An 11,063-nucleotide genomic window follows, 5' to 3' on the forward strand; every position below is an offset into this window, starting at 1 on the left:
GAGCTTTATTAAAGGTTTACTTAAATTGTCAGACTTCATAAATCAATCACGACCCTCATTAAGGTCTCCCATTTGATCTCAGACACACCTCTTTTGATTGTGCCTGTGCCCGGACAAGCGGTCGAGAAAATGGATGGATGGACATGAATGTTTGTTGGTTTCAGACTCTATGCAGATCATAAACAGCGCATAGAGACAGATCATGTGACAGGACAGAGAGCAGTTTCACAGTGGACCAATTAACTAGTCCGGTTTATTGAGAGCGATCACTTCATTTTTCTGGTTAAGTAAAAGTCTGAAAGCTCATCAGTGGATTAATGCTATCAGCTAATGAGCTAAAACAACAAGCACCCAGAGCTGCAAACTCATTGGTTTTTATTTTAGAACACACTAAACTAAGACCTACACTGGCCACTTTGTTAGGTACATTTGTTCATAGTAGTTATTGATGCAAATAATTATTAATCAACCAATCACACGATAGCAACCTGGTGTATTTAAGCATTTAGACATAGTTATAATAACCTGGTGAAATTCACACCGAACATCACAATGAAGACGAAAGGTGATTAAAGTGACTTTGACTGTGGCATAGTTACCGATAGTATTTCATAAACTGATATGCAGTGAGCGACAGGTCTCTGGGCTAAAATCTGAATACACAGCACATTGAGACCTTATCTAGCAGCAGAAGACCACATCGAGTGCCCCTTCTGTCAGTGAAGAACGTGAAACTAAGGCTTCACATCTTCTGTGAAGAATTTCAATTGGTATGAAGATTGAAGGACGTTGTCTGGTTCAGTCAATATTGATTTCTGGTGTGACACTGGTAGGGTCAGGAAAACCTCAGAAAGTATGGATCCATCCAGCCTTGTATCAACAGTTCAGTGTGCTGGTGGTGTGGGGGATGTTTTCGTGTCACACTTTGGGCCCAGCAGTACCAACCGACCTTCCCTTTATGACCACAGTTTACAGCAGGACAATAAACTTTGTCATGGAGCTCAAATCGTCTCCAACTATTTTCTTGAACATGAAAACTATACTCAAATGCCTCATAGTCATCAGATGTTAATTCTGTACAGCAGCTTCAGGATGCGGTGGTATGGGAGTTTGGCATCATGGGTTATGCAGCACATGTGTGATGCTGACAAGTCAATGTGGACCAAAAACTCAGAGAAGGGTTTCAGCTTCCAGGAACAATTAAGGAGGTCCAACCCAGTACTAGCAAGGTGTGCCTAATAAAGTGGCCAATTAATGTATATGAGTTGACTCTGCCTAAATGAATAGTACTACTGAACTTAAAATTGAACTGGAAAACAGTAGTACACCCTTTTGTTCTGGAGTTCTTAATTTCTTAATTCTTAGATTTTATACACATCATGATGTGGCTTTTAAAGTTCTTGACCTTTAACACAAAAGCAGTGATGCTGCTGTATGTTTTCTCCACCTGATAGCATTAAATACCCTGCTTTTTACATAACTTGCATCACTTCTTCATGTTCAGCCTTTTATTTTGGTGGTTTGATCGTTTTGGGTTGCAAAATGCCTGGGTGTTAAAATGCAGTCACACATTTTATGCTCGATTCCATTAGGCGCTAATGTTAATGTGGCTGTGTTAAATAGATGTTTACATAAGGTGAAGCCAAGCTCATAGTGAAGCTAACCCAAAATCAGCCACAGTATATTTAATCATACGTAATGGCTGGCACACTGGTTAAACAGAATCAACCTGCATCAGCCACACACTCGGGCTGATTCTTTACTCGGCACTCTCACTCATTTGAGTTAACTTCTCCCACATTCGCAGGCCCACCCTCTGCTGCACCTCCTTGTCCATCCATCCATCTGATTGACAGGTTATGAGCCAATCCCGGCACAAATGACTCTGAAACACCAGGAATCCAAACCAGCTGGGTTCAATCAATCTCACTTAAACTATTCTCCATCGCAGCCACGCTGCCTAATACTGAGACAGCAGAGAGGGCAGTTCCACTGTAATGTTATCAAATCGCTTCTGAAGCGCTGGGGCGATCACTCTCCTGCAGATTAAAGGGGAAGAGGAGGGTAAAAGGGATTTGTGTGTGAAGGGGGGGAGGAGGAAAAACAGAGGAGTAATTGTGCCTTTTATTTCTGCGTTTTAGGTTGTGAAAGCAATCGTGAACAGGGTGAGAAAAAAAGGGTAAACACAGTGTCAGACATCAGTTAGGTATGAGGAAAAAGTCATAATAGAAGCTAGAGTTCTGTTAAAAGGGGCGATAAAATTGAACCGACACAGCCATCTGTGTTTGGGCCAGGGAAAACGTGGCAAGTACAAACCCCTGAGGCTTATGTCATGACAAACTCTGCTATGAGGACAAACACTTGTAAAGAATCGTTCGGACTCTATTGACAGTGCTTCCTCTGCTGAGGGTGCGTGCCCTTCGTTCTAGGTCTGATGTCATGGGGAAAGTAAATTTATCCACAAACCCTCAGTGGTGAACAAGTGAACTTTCATTATTGCAGATTCTGTCGACCCACAAATAACTTCACTCAAGAGACAGAATGATTGATACTCTTCATCATCTCTGCCTCCCTCCTCAGCCCCCCTAATTCAATTCCAAATAACTGCAAAGCTGTGTCACCCATACCAAGGAACTCACCAACACAGCAACGCTATTGATCCACAAACACCACAGAACCTTATGCATTTTTCCACATCGAATGAAAGAGCGAGAGAAGGAGAAAAAACAGACCCCCATCCTTGCGATAGCTCCTCAGAGCTCAAAAAAGAAGGGATTGTAATAAGTCCACTGTTGCACCTAAGGAAAAAATGAGCACATGTGTAATGTGTATTTCACATTTCACAGAGGAAACATCATCCTAGATAAATGTTCTTAATTTTAGTCTCTCATTATAATTAATCAAACTGCACGCACACACACACAGAATCCCAGCCTTCATTTCACTGTCCTTTTCCTGAGGTTACTACCAGTCAGCATCCTTCTCCACTCCTGAATAGTCATCATTTTTCTAGCCACAGCGGTATAATCGGCCCCGATCAGGAAGCCCCCGGACTCTGAATGAAGCACTGTTTATGCAGAAAAGCCCAACAGCTACAGTAGTCTCATCTTTCTGTTTTCAGCAGGGAAGGGGGTGAGCTACAGCCGAACAGCACGACGGTGTTGATGGTTTCTCGCAGACCCTCAAGTCTGTGTACATTTCAGCAGGGCTTCAAATTTATCACATCAAAGACACAGCAAATTGCTACATAATTCAGTTTAGAAAAAAAAATCTGCCAGGACTGCAAAAAACCAAAAAAAAAGGTAAAGGGGAAGAAAATGTCTAAATGTTCCAAGACAATGGAGTGTTTATTGCACCTTATTCGAGGTATTTTTGTTATTGAGAAGAAAAGTTTTTAGTGTTTAAAAGCACATTTTTTCCCCCTGTGTTGACCACCTGATTTCATCTGCTGCTCAGCAGAGATGACAGTTCCCACGATGCTTTGCTCGAACAGCTTAGCTCAGCAACCGGGAAAAACCAAGCCAAGACTCCAAAGACACACCCAGGAATACAACATCTGGCTTAGTCTCAGTTTCCTTATCTGTCCCATCGTATTCATCCACACAGACGCTCGCCCCACAATTTAGACTTTGTTTTTGGATTCTATCTCCCCTGATGTTAGGGTACAAACTTAGTTTATGATGGAGCTGCATGTGATTTAATATCACCGGATGATATAATGCATTTAACAATGCACCCGGGTAAATATTATCAGTGAGGAATGGCTCATAAAGTGGCATCAGTCTGCGGTAGGGATGCACAAGTGTGAGATTACGTGACGTCAGAGATGAGTAACTGACCTGATTAGACCACTTTGATAAACACTGAGAGGATTGTCTCTCACGCTCACCTCCTCTCTCTACCTCGCGTTGCCTTGCTCGTTAACTGCCTGAATGGCGCTGTGTCTGAACATTTGCTTGTATTTGAAATCCTCCCCACCTTCACACAGATTGAATTAATGCCAGAGGAAGAAAATAGCCCGATAAAAACAACAGATGCACTGCATTTTTATACAGTCCCTGTGGAATCATCTAATTTCTAACCTCTGTGTTTGTACATCCCACCATCTCTTAATGCCCCTAACATACTGTAGGATGAGGGTGAATCTAAATGAAAAATACATTATTCATATTCCCACAGAGCCACAGAGGGTGGCTGCCATGCCAGGATGCCTCACCCATGCCCAGAAAGGCAAAGAAAGACAAAGCCCGCCCACACAATTTATTATCAGTTTTATTGATTTTCCCTAGTTTGGGGGTGGGGATGTCTGGCAACTATATTGTACCCAGAATCTGTTTTTTACGCTTTCAAAATAAGTTATGTGTAACAAGTCAAAAGTCTGACTTAGTCAGCCAATGTTTTTCCACCTTTTCTTTTAAAAGGATGCGCTTGAATAACAATGAGGAAGAAAGGATGATGGCGAGGAGTGAAATTTAAAAGCTGGAGTAGAGAAACAAAAGAGAGAAAAACCCAAAACAAAACACAACCTCCTTCTGCCGTCACGGTATGATTTATGGCTCAGCTGGAGAATTACATGTAATGATTCAGCATGTTGATCAAGAGTTTGTACAACAGTGTGATCCAGAAATATTGCACCCGAACCCACAACAGACAGCAACGCAGATCAATTACTCCGCAGCTCCACATTGTGCATTCTGCCGTTCTACCTGCGGCTCCAGCCTATAGCCTCACTACATCACAGGATAATCATCCCACCGCTCTCTGCAACGTGCAACTCGAATGTGGATTCTTGTCTGACACACTTTAGCAGCTTTTACTGCCCTGAAAAACAAACAAACAGAAAATCAATCGTGCACATTTCTTAGCGACGCCTCAGATGAGAAGAGAGGGGAGTTCAGAATTTCTCAACCCCTCTGTTACATTTCAATATCGCTGTGTGATTCATAGGAAAGAGCCACCACGAAGACATGTAAATTATTAAGTAGTGACTTGGTCAGGCTGTGCTGTAGCTACAGAATGAGCAATTACTTTTTCCCCTCCTGGGACGGGAGGCCGTTTATGGTTTTGGGTCAAAGGGGAAGACAACCTCCACAGGGCAAAGTAGAATCAAATCCCTCAATTACTGATCTATCATTTACGGCTCAGGCTGAAACAAAATGGGGAAGCCTCTGTATGGATAGTCTGCTGTTACACAGAGTAGACATGAACAACCTGCATAGGCAAAATCTACACTATATTTCGAGGGTGTGAAACGCAAGGCCCGAGTGCCAGAATCAGGCTGCCAAAGACCAAATCAGGCCTGTTTTTTTTTTTTTTTTGGGGGGGGGGTTCTGCATAATACAGCAGCATTTTCATAGTGTGCTAAAAACTGAGATTTACTCTTGAATTAAGACTTATTTCTATATTAAATGGGATTAAATGTGTAGTTAAATATCTTTACAGGAAACAGGAAATTCACTGGATCGGCCCACTTAAGATAAAAGTGGGCACAATGTAAAATGGGTTTAACGTTCCAGCTATAGATTATATATGAAAGATGGATGTGTTCACTGTGACGTTGCCCATTAGCTCATCAGGACTTTTTTAAGCCCAAATCTGAGAATTTAAGCCAAATGACCATATTTGCACAAAAGGAAGCATTTTAGTGTTAGCTAAGTGTTAGCTAGAAGTGTTAGCTAAGTTTAAGCTAACAGTAACCAGCTTGGTTGTACTGTAGACCAGCGGTCTCCAACCTTTTTTGCGCCACGGACCGGTTTATTCCCGACAATATTTTCACGGACCGGCCTTTAAGGTGTCGCGGATAAATACAACAAAATAAAACTAGTACCGGTACCGAAAAAAAAAATTATTCATAACACACATGAAAAGACCCAGGAAAACCGAGTAAACGATAAAAACGATAACAAAATAATGCTGAAAACCGATAAAAACCCTGAAAACTATACATTTCACACCTGAGCCTCAACTCTCGTGGCCTGGTACCAAACGACTCACGGACCGGTACCGGTCCGAGGCCCGGTGGTTGGGGATCGCTGCTGTAGACTGTATGGACACATCACAGCGTTTACATGTAAAAATACTGCATTATCTCTCACCAAAACTGTAGCACAGACTCTAGTACAGCTGGTCTTTTGATACAGTTAACTTCAAAGTAATCAATATTATTTGCAGTTTAATGTGTGGGAAAAATGCTAAAGACGCCATTATGTCAGTACTTTTACAGTACACTCAGCACAGCTGATTCCAGGAAGGAGCTTGAAAAGGTCATTTGTTCATCCCTCGTGAGTGAGGTGGATGGAGAGGAATGACATTTATGTTTGGGCAGGTTAAAGGAAGTTGGCTGATTTTAGAAAAGTAAGATATCCACATAATACATAAAAACATGTCTTCAGTGATTAATTTTGAATTGGTGTTGTTTTCTGAACGCCAACAGGATTTGAAGATCATTTGGTAAAAAGCGAGTGTTCATATTCTCACACCGTTCCCACTCTTAGCATAACAAACCCAGAAAAAAAGACATCTTCATTGTCAGTGGCTTTGAATTGGAATTGCAGACACAGCTACAATATTTGCTTAAAATGGCTGGAAAGTAATGCAGACATATGGTGCAATTTAATCCACCTTGTTATAAGCAAACCTTGTAAGATCTGGCATCTGTTTCTTTAATAGGCTTAAGGAGGAAAGACCTTGCCCCAACCATATCCACCCACTGTCCTCCACTAACCTCAGGTGTTTTGTGCATGTCAATGTGTCTGCAGCAACAACGACCCGCTCCCTTAATCAGAAGCAAATCTTGTTTTCAATAATTAGCTGACAGACAAAAGGGAGAGAAACCTCATTTTCCTACGAGACTCAACTCTGCTGCAAAATCAATATAATGAATGTCTAATGGCAAGCCTGTTTGCTTCCACCAGGAAGACGTTAATGCAGAATTAAACACATGTCAGACCTATCGCATGTTCTTGTTCCCACTTTAAATTCACATCAGCTGTAAGAATTCTCACTAATAAACACGTTGCACTGAGTGTTAAATGATGTGCCGTAAACAATTTACAAAATGAGTGCTATGAATCTTCTCACTTTCAAGTACTTTGTTAAATGTAAATCGTAAAAGTTACAATACTGGGAAATCTTGGCTTACAAATGCCACTGAGTTCAGTTTATTTCACCGAACCTTCTGTCCCCGATTGTGATCGTTTGCATAACTTTTACAGACGTGAATGCTTTTCTTTACTTTTCTTTGTCCCTGTTTAGTTGTGTGTGTTTTTTCTCTCCCATTCAGCTCTACAGTATCTCCAGCACTTCTGCCCACAATGATAGCGCTGAGTGGAGATAACATGCGGTGACAGAAACCCCTGGAATCCGGTGTGTGAGACGGATCATAAATGCTCACGCATCGTTGGGGGATATCAACCCCTGATAATGCAGTCATCTCACAGCGTGCTGACAGGAATGAATTGAGCCTGGAGACGACATCCTGGAAAAGCAATAGTGATAAAGAACTAATTAAAGATGGTAAAAGGTGAATATGATTTTGGGGATCTGTCAGTAATTGGTCACATGAAAGATACTGGCAGGGTGCAGACGTTGCTGCTGCTCTCCCTTATTAGGCTTTTATGTGAAAATTAATGTATTTCAACCTGGTGCCCAGGTGCTGGAGGGCTGTGCCACGGTCTCCTTGCCCCTCACAAGGTGGGAGATCCACAGAGCTGTTAGGAAGCTTCCTCTCAACAGTTTTAATTCGAAGCCACAGCTGAAAGAGACAAAGACTTAATTTAGAGGAAATTGGTTCTACAACACACAGCTGGGGGAAAAAACTAGTAAACAAAATGTAGTCAAAGACACTTTTTTAGTTTCTGTCTGACAGTTTGAAGTTAGTATGAAGCTGCACATTGAATGGCCAGCCCATTCTCATCCCCGTGGTGTTAAATACTGCCACTTTGTTGGTTTCTCAAAGCCAATAGTGTCTTATAGGTATAGATAGGAGAGGGTTCTGGAAATACTCAGACACATATCCCAACTTCTGAAATATGCAAACTTTGGGAAGTCAAATTTCGCTGTTCATTTTTGCCTAAAGAGTTCTGCAATCTTAACCTTACAGTAGAGGTGAGTGAAAAGAGACATGAAAATAATTGTGTCGACTTAAAAAAAATCCAGACATCTAAAAGTATTTGTAATAAACATTACAAAACTGTTAAAACAGACTTCTATAATCTGACTGGCTGATATTCAAGTTACCCTAATTGTTCACATCATTACAGTGGAACCCTGACTTACGGAATTAATTCGTTCCCGAGGGTATTTCGTAAGTCGAAAATTTTCGTAAGTCGAAGCACCCTTTTGAGTGAACGATAGGCTATAGGCTAATTGCTAACTGCAACAATACGTCGTTCAAGTGGAACAGCACAGCGCAAGTAGGAAAGCCAAGGGGGTTGTCACATGATTGGGAAGGCATTGTGGGCTCAGCCAATCAGAGCCAGCAGATTTCGTTACGCGGGCATTTTGTCGTAACACGGGCAGAAATATTGCCGTTAAGTGCCTTCGTAACTTGAATTTTTCGTTAAATGGGGTATTCCTAAGTCGGGGTTCCACTGTATTTGCATATTAAGCAGCATTAAGGTGCCAGTAGTGGCAACACAGTGACACTTTCTTCGGACATAAGGACCATGCACGCTGATATTTCTTGTCTTTGTATCAATATCTAAGAAACAGAGTATATGGAGCTGGCTCGACGTTGGCCGTAAAGATTCTGTATGCGCTGTATATAAAGCAATGGCTGTGTTGTATAGCTGATTGAAATTCACCAGTGATAGCAGAAATTTTGAGCATCACACTGCAGCAGCATGAAAGTCTCCAATATAAAAATCTATTGCCTAATTAACTGTCTTACTTGAATTAATGAAGTGGGTTGAAAAATATTCTTTAAAGGGGTAGAGCGGCCTTCAGACTTGAAAAGAATAACGTGCGCTTATTTTTTCTCAGACATATTTTTTCTCGTATTTATCAAGTTCCATTGTTCTTAAGATCTACCAATCACGGAAAAAGATGTTTTGTTAAACCATAAGAGCAGGCTGTTCAGCTCGACTGCGTTTCAGTAAACTCTTAGGAATATGTACACTGACTCTCTCTCCATAGATAAAATCAAGACCAGAGTAAATGTGGAACCTTTTTTAATGCCAAACAGGGCTATTGCTCAGACTATTACAGCTAATGGCAGCTTTTATGGGTTTGTGAGATGCCTTGAAGTCTTATTAGCTTCCCGGCGAATTTTCCATCCTGTGGTTTAGTTTTACTCCTCACTGGCCAAGACACAGATAGTAAGTTTACAAAGTTCCAGCGAATTCATTTATTGTTTAATCCCTCCCCGAGGAGACAGGTGTCAGCCCGGATCTTATCGGCTCTTGCATAATGAGAAAAAATGATGGAGCTGGGTTGGATCCTGCAAAGGTCACCCGATCACACCCTCTTACAGAAACAAATGGAATTAATGAAAGCAGTTTGTCTGGACCCCTTCTCTATGTTGCACGCCTTCAGTCCCTCATTATTCTCTCTTCTTCCCTGTCCTCGTCACACACACCGCATTCACTTTCAGTGTCTCACCTCACCAGATCGCCTAACTGTGCAACTTTTACAATCACATCCAGCATTGCGCTATCTATAAGCTGTTTCAGCAGTGTCTCATTCCCAGCTGAGTTTCATAAAATCATTTTAATAAAGTTAGACATCATCTTCGAAGGGACAAAAAATCAAACCGTTTTTGTATACCAGGGAGAAAAAAAAAATAACAATAAAACCTACCCCAGAAACGGAACATGATTGGATTATTTCCTGCAAATGTATTCTCACAGTGGGGTAAGATATTGCAGCCTCTAATATAAACAAGAATTCAGCAAAGTTTGAACTGCTGGGTGGAAAAACTGCAGATGGGTAAAGAACAAAGGTAGCAAACAGCTTTTAGGCAGTGGAGAGGGCATGACAGCTCAAACAATGTATTTCCTGCCTGGAGTTTTTCATCTAATCTAGTGCATTCTTAAAGGTGTAGCAAACAAGACCGAGAGAAGTGCCTGACATGGATAGTGAGCACATCAGGGTCGGTGTAGCATGGAGACTCACAATTCAGTGCTTATCGAATTTCCCTCTGGTCCAGCATGAAAGGAATGTACACCTAGCGTAGCGTGAGTTTTTCTTAGCATGTGGTAGCCTTCCTCCACAGATCAAAAGATTGTGTCCTAACTCAGACAGAGGGACAGAGAGAAGCCTCGAGGCCATGCCACCCTCAAGCTGTTTGCCAGATAGGGATTCAGATACGGAGGTTTTCTCAATGGGCTCTGCACTGTTATCACCCGTGCACAATGAATATGCTGTCATACAGAGGGATTATTTCAGCTGAAAGAGGGAGAGTAGCTGAGTGAAGGTTTTTTTTACCGGATTTTTACAAAAGATTTAGAAAAAAGGAGAAAGCCTAACGACTCTAAAGAGTTGATACATCCAGTCGATATTCTGGGATTTCACCTGGGGGGGTCTTCTGCCGTTGTGTTTTGCACTACTGACTCACAGTGTGTGTACGGAACACTGCTAAGTTTAGACTTGTGTATGTTTTCTTCACAAACGAATCTAGTTCGTAATTGGCAGATGCAAGGGGTGAAATATTGACTGTGTTTGTGCGTGCGTGCAAATGTTGCTGCGTGTCAGTGTGTGTGCGTGCGCACGTGTGTGTGTGTGTTTGTTTTTTTGGCTGCTGTCCTGGTTTCATCTCAGTGTGCTACCAAGGAGACGTAAGCCACTTCCATCTGCCTCATGTTCCAAGTTTCTTTGTGTTCCTAATAAAAGACAGGAAGTTGAGTTTAAATCAAATTTCTATCACCACACCGATCGCTAATTAAAGGATAGTGACGAGAAGAGAAAAGAAGAGAACTTTCTCTCAACTTCACTGACTGACAAATTATGGCAGAACAGACCAGAACACCTGACTGTAAACTGACTACTGTACACAAACTGTGCAACAGATGTGTCTTGTAAAAACCAACGTGAACTAATATTGAGATATTTTCTTTTCTTATATT

The 11,063-nt window shown here is 41.6% G+C and overlaps 1 long non-coding RNA gene across 1 annotated transcript; it reads right to left on the bottom strand.

Annotated features, from left to right (window-relative positions):
• Window positions 1-6,030: 6,030 nt before the first annotated feature.
• LOC102298141 lies at window positions 6,031-8,592 on the bottom strand. Its single transcript, XR_315190.3, has 3 exons — window positions 8,278-8,592; window positions 7,641-7,753; window positions 6,031-7,477 (listed from the first exon to the last, which is right to left on the bottom strand). It is a non-coding gene; the product is annotated as an uncharacterized LOC102298141 (long non-coding RNA).
• Window positions 8,593-11,063: the final 2,471 nt, after the last annotated feature.

The sequence above is a fragment of the Haplochromis burtoni genome, unplaced genomic scaffold (assembly GCF_018398535.1).
Source record: "Haplochromis burtoni strain Fernald_Lab_line unplaced genomic scaffold, NCSU_Asbu1 Contig_1, whole genome shotgun sequence".
Lineage (NCBI taxonomy): Eukaryota > Metazoa > Chordata > Actinopteri > Cichliformes > Cichlidae > Haplochromis > Haplochromis burtoni.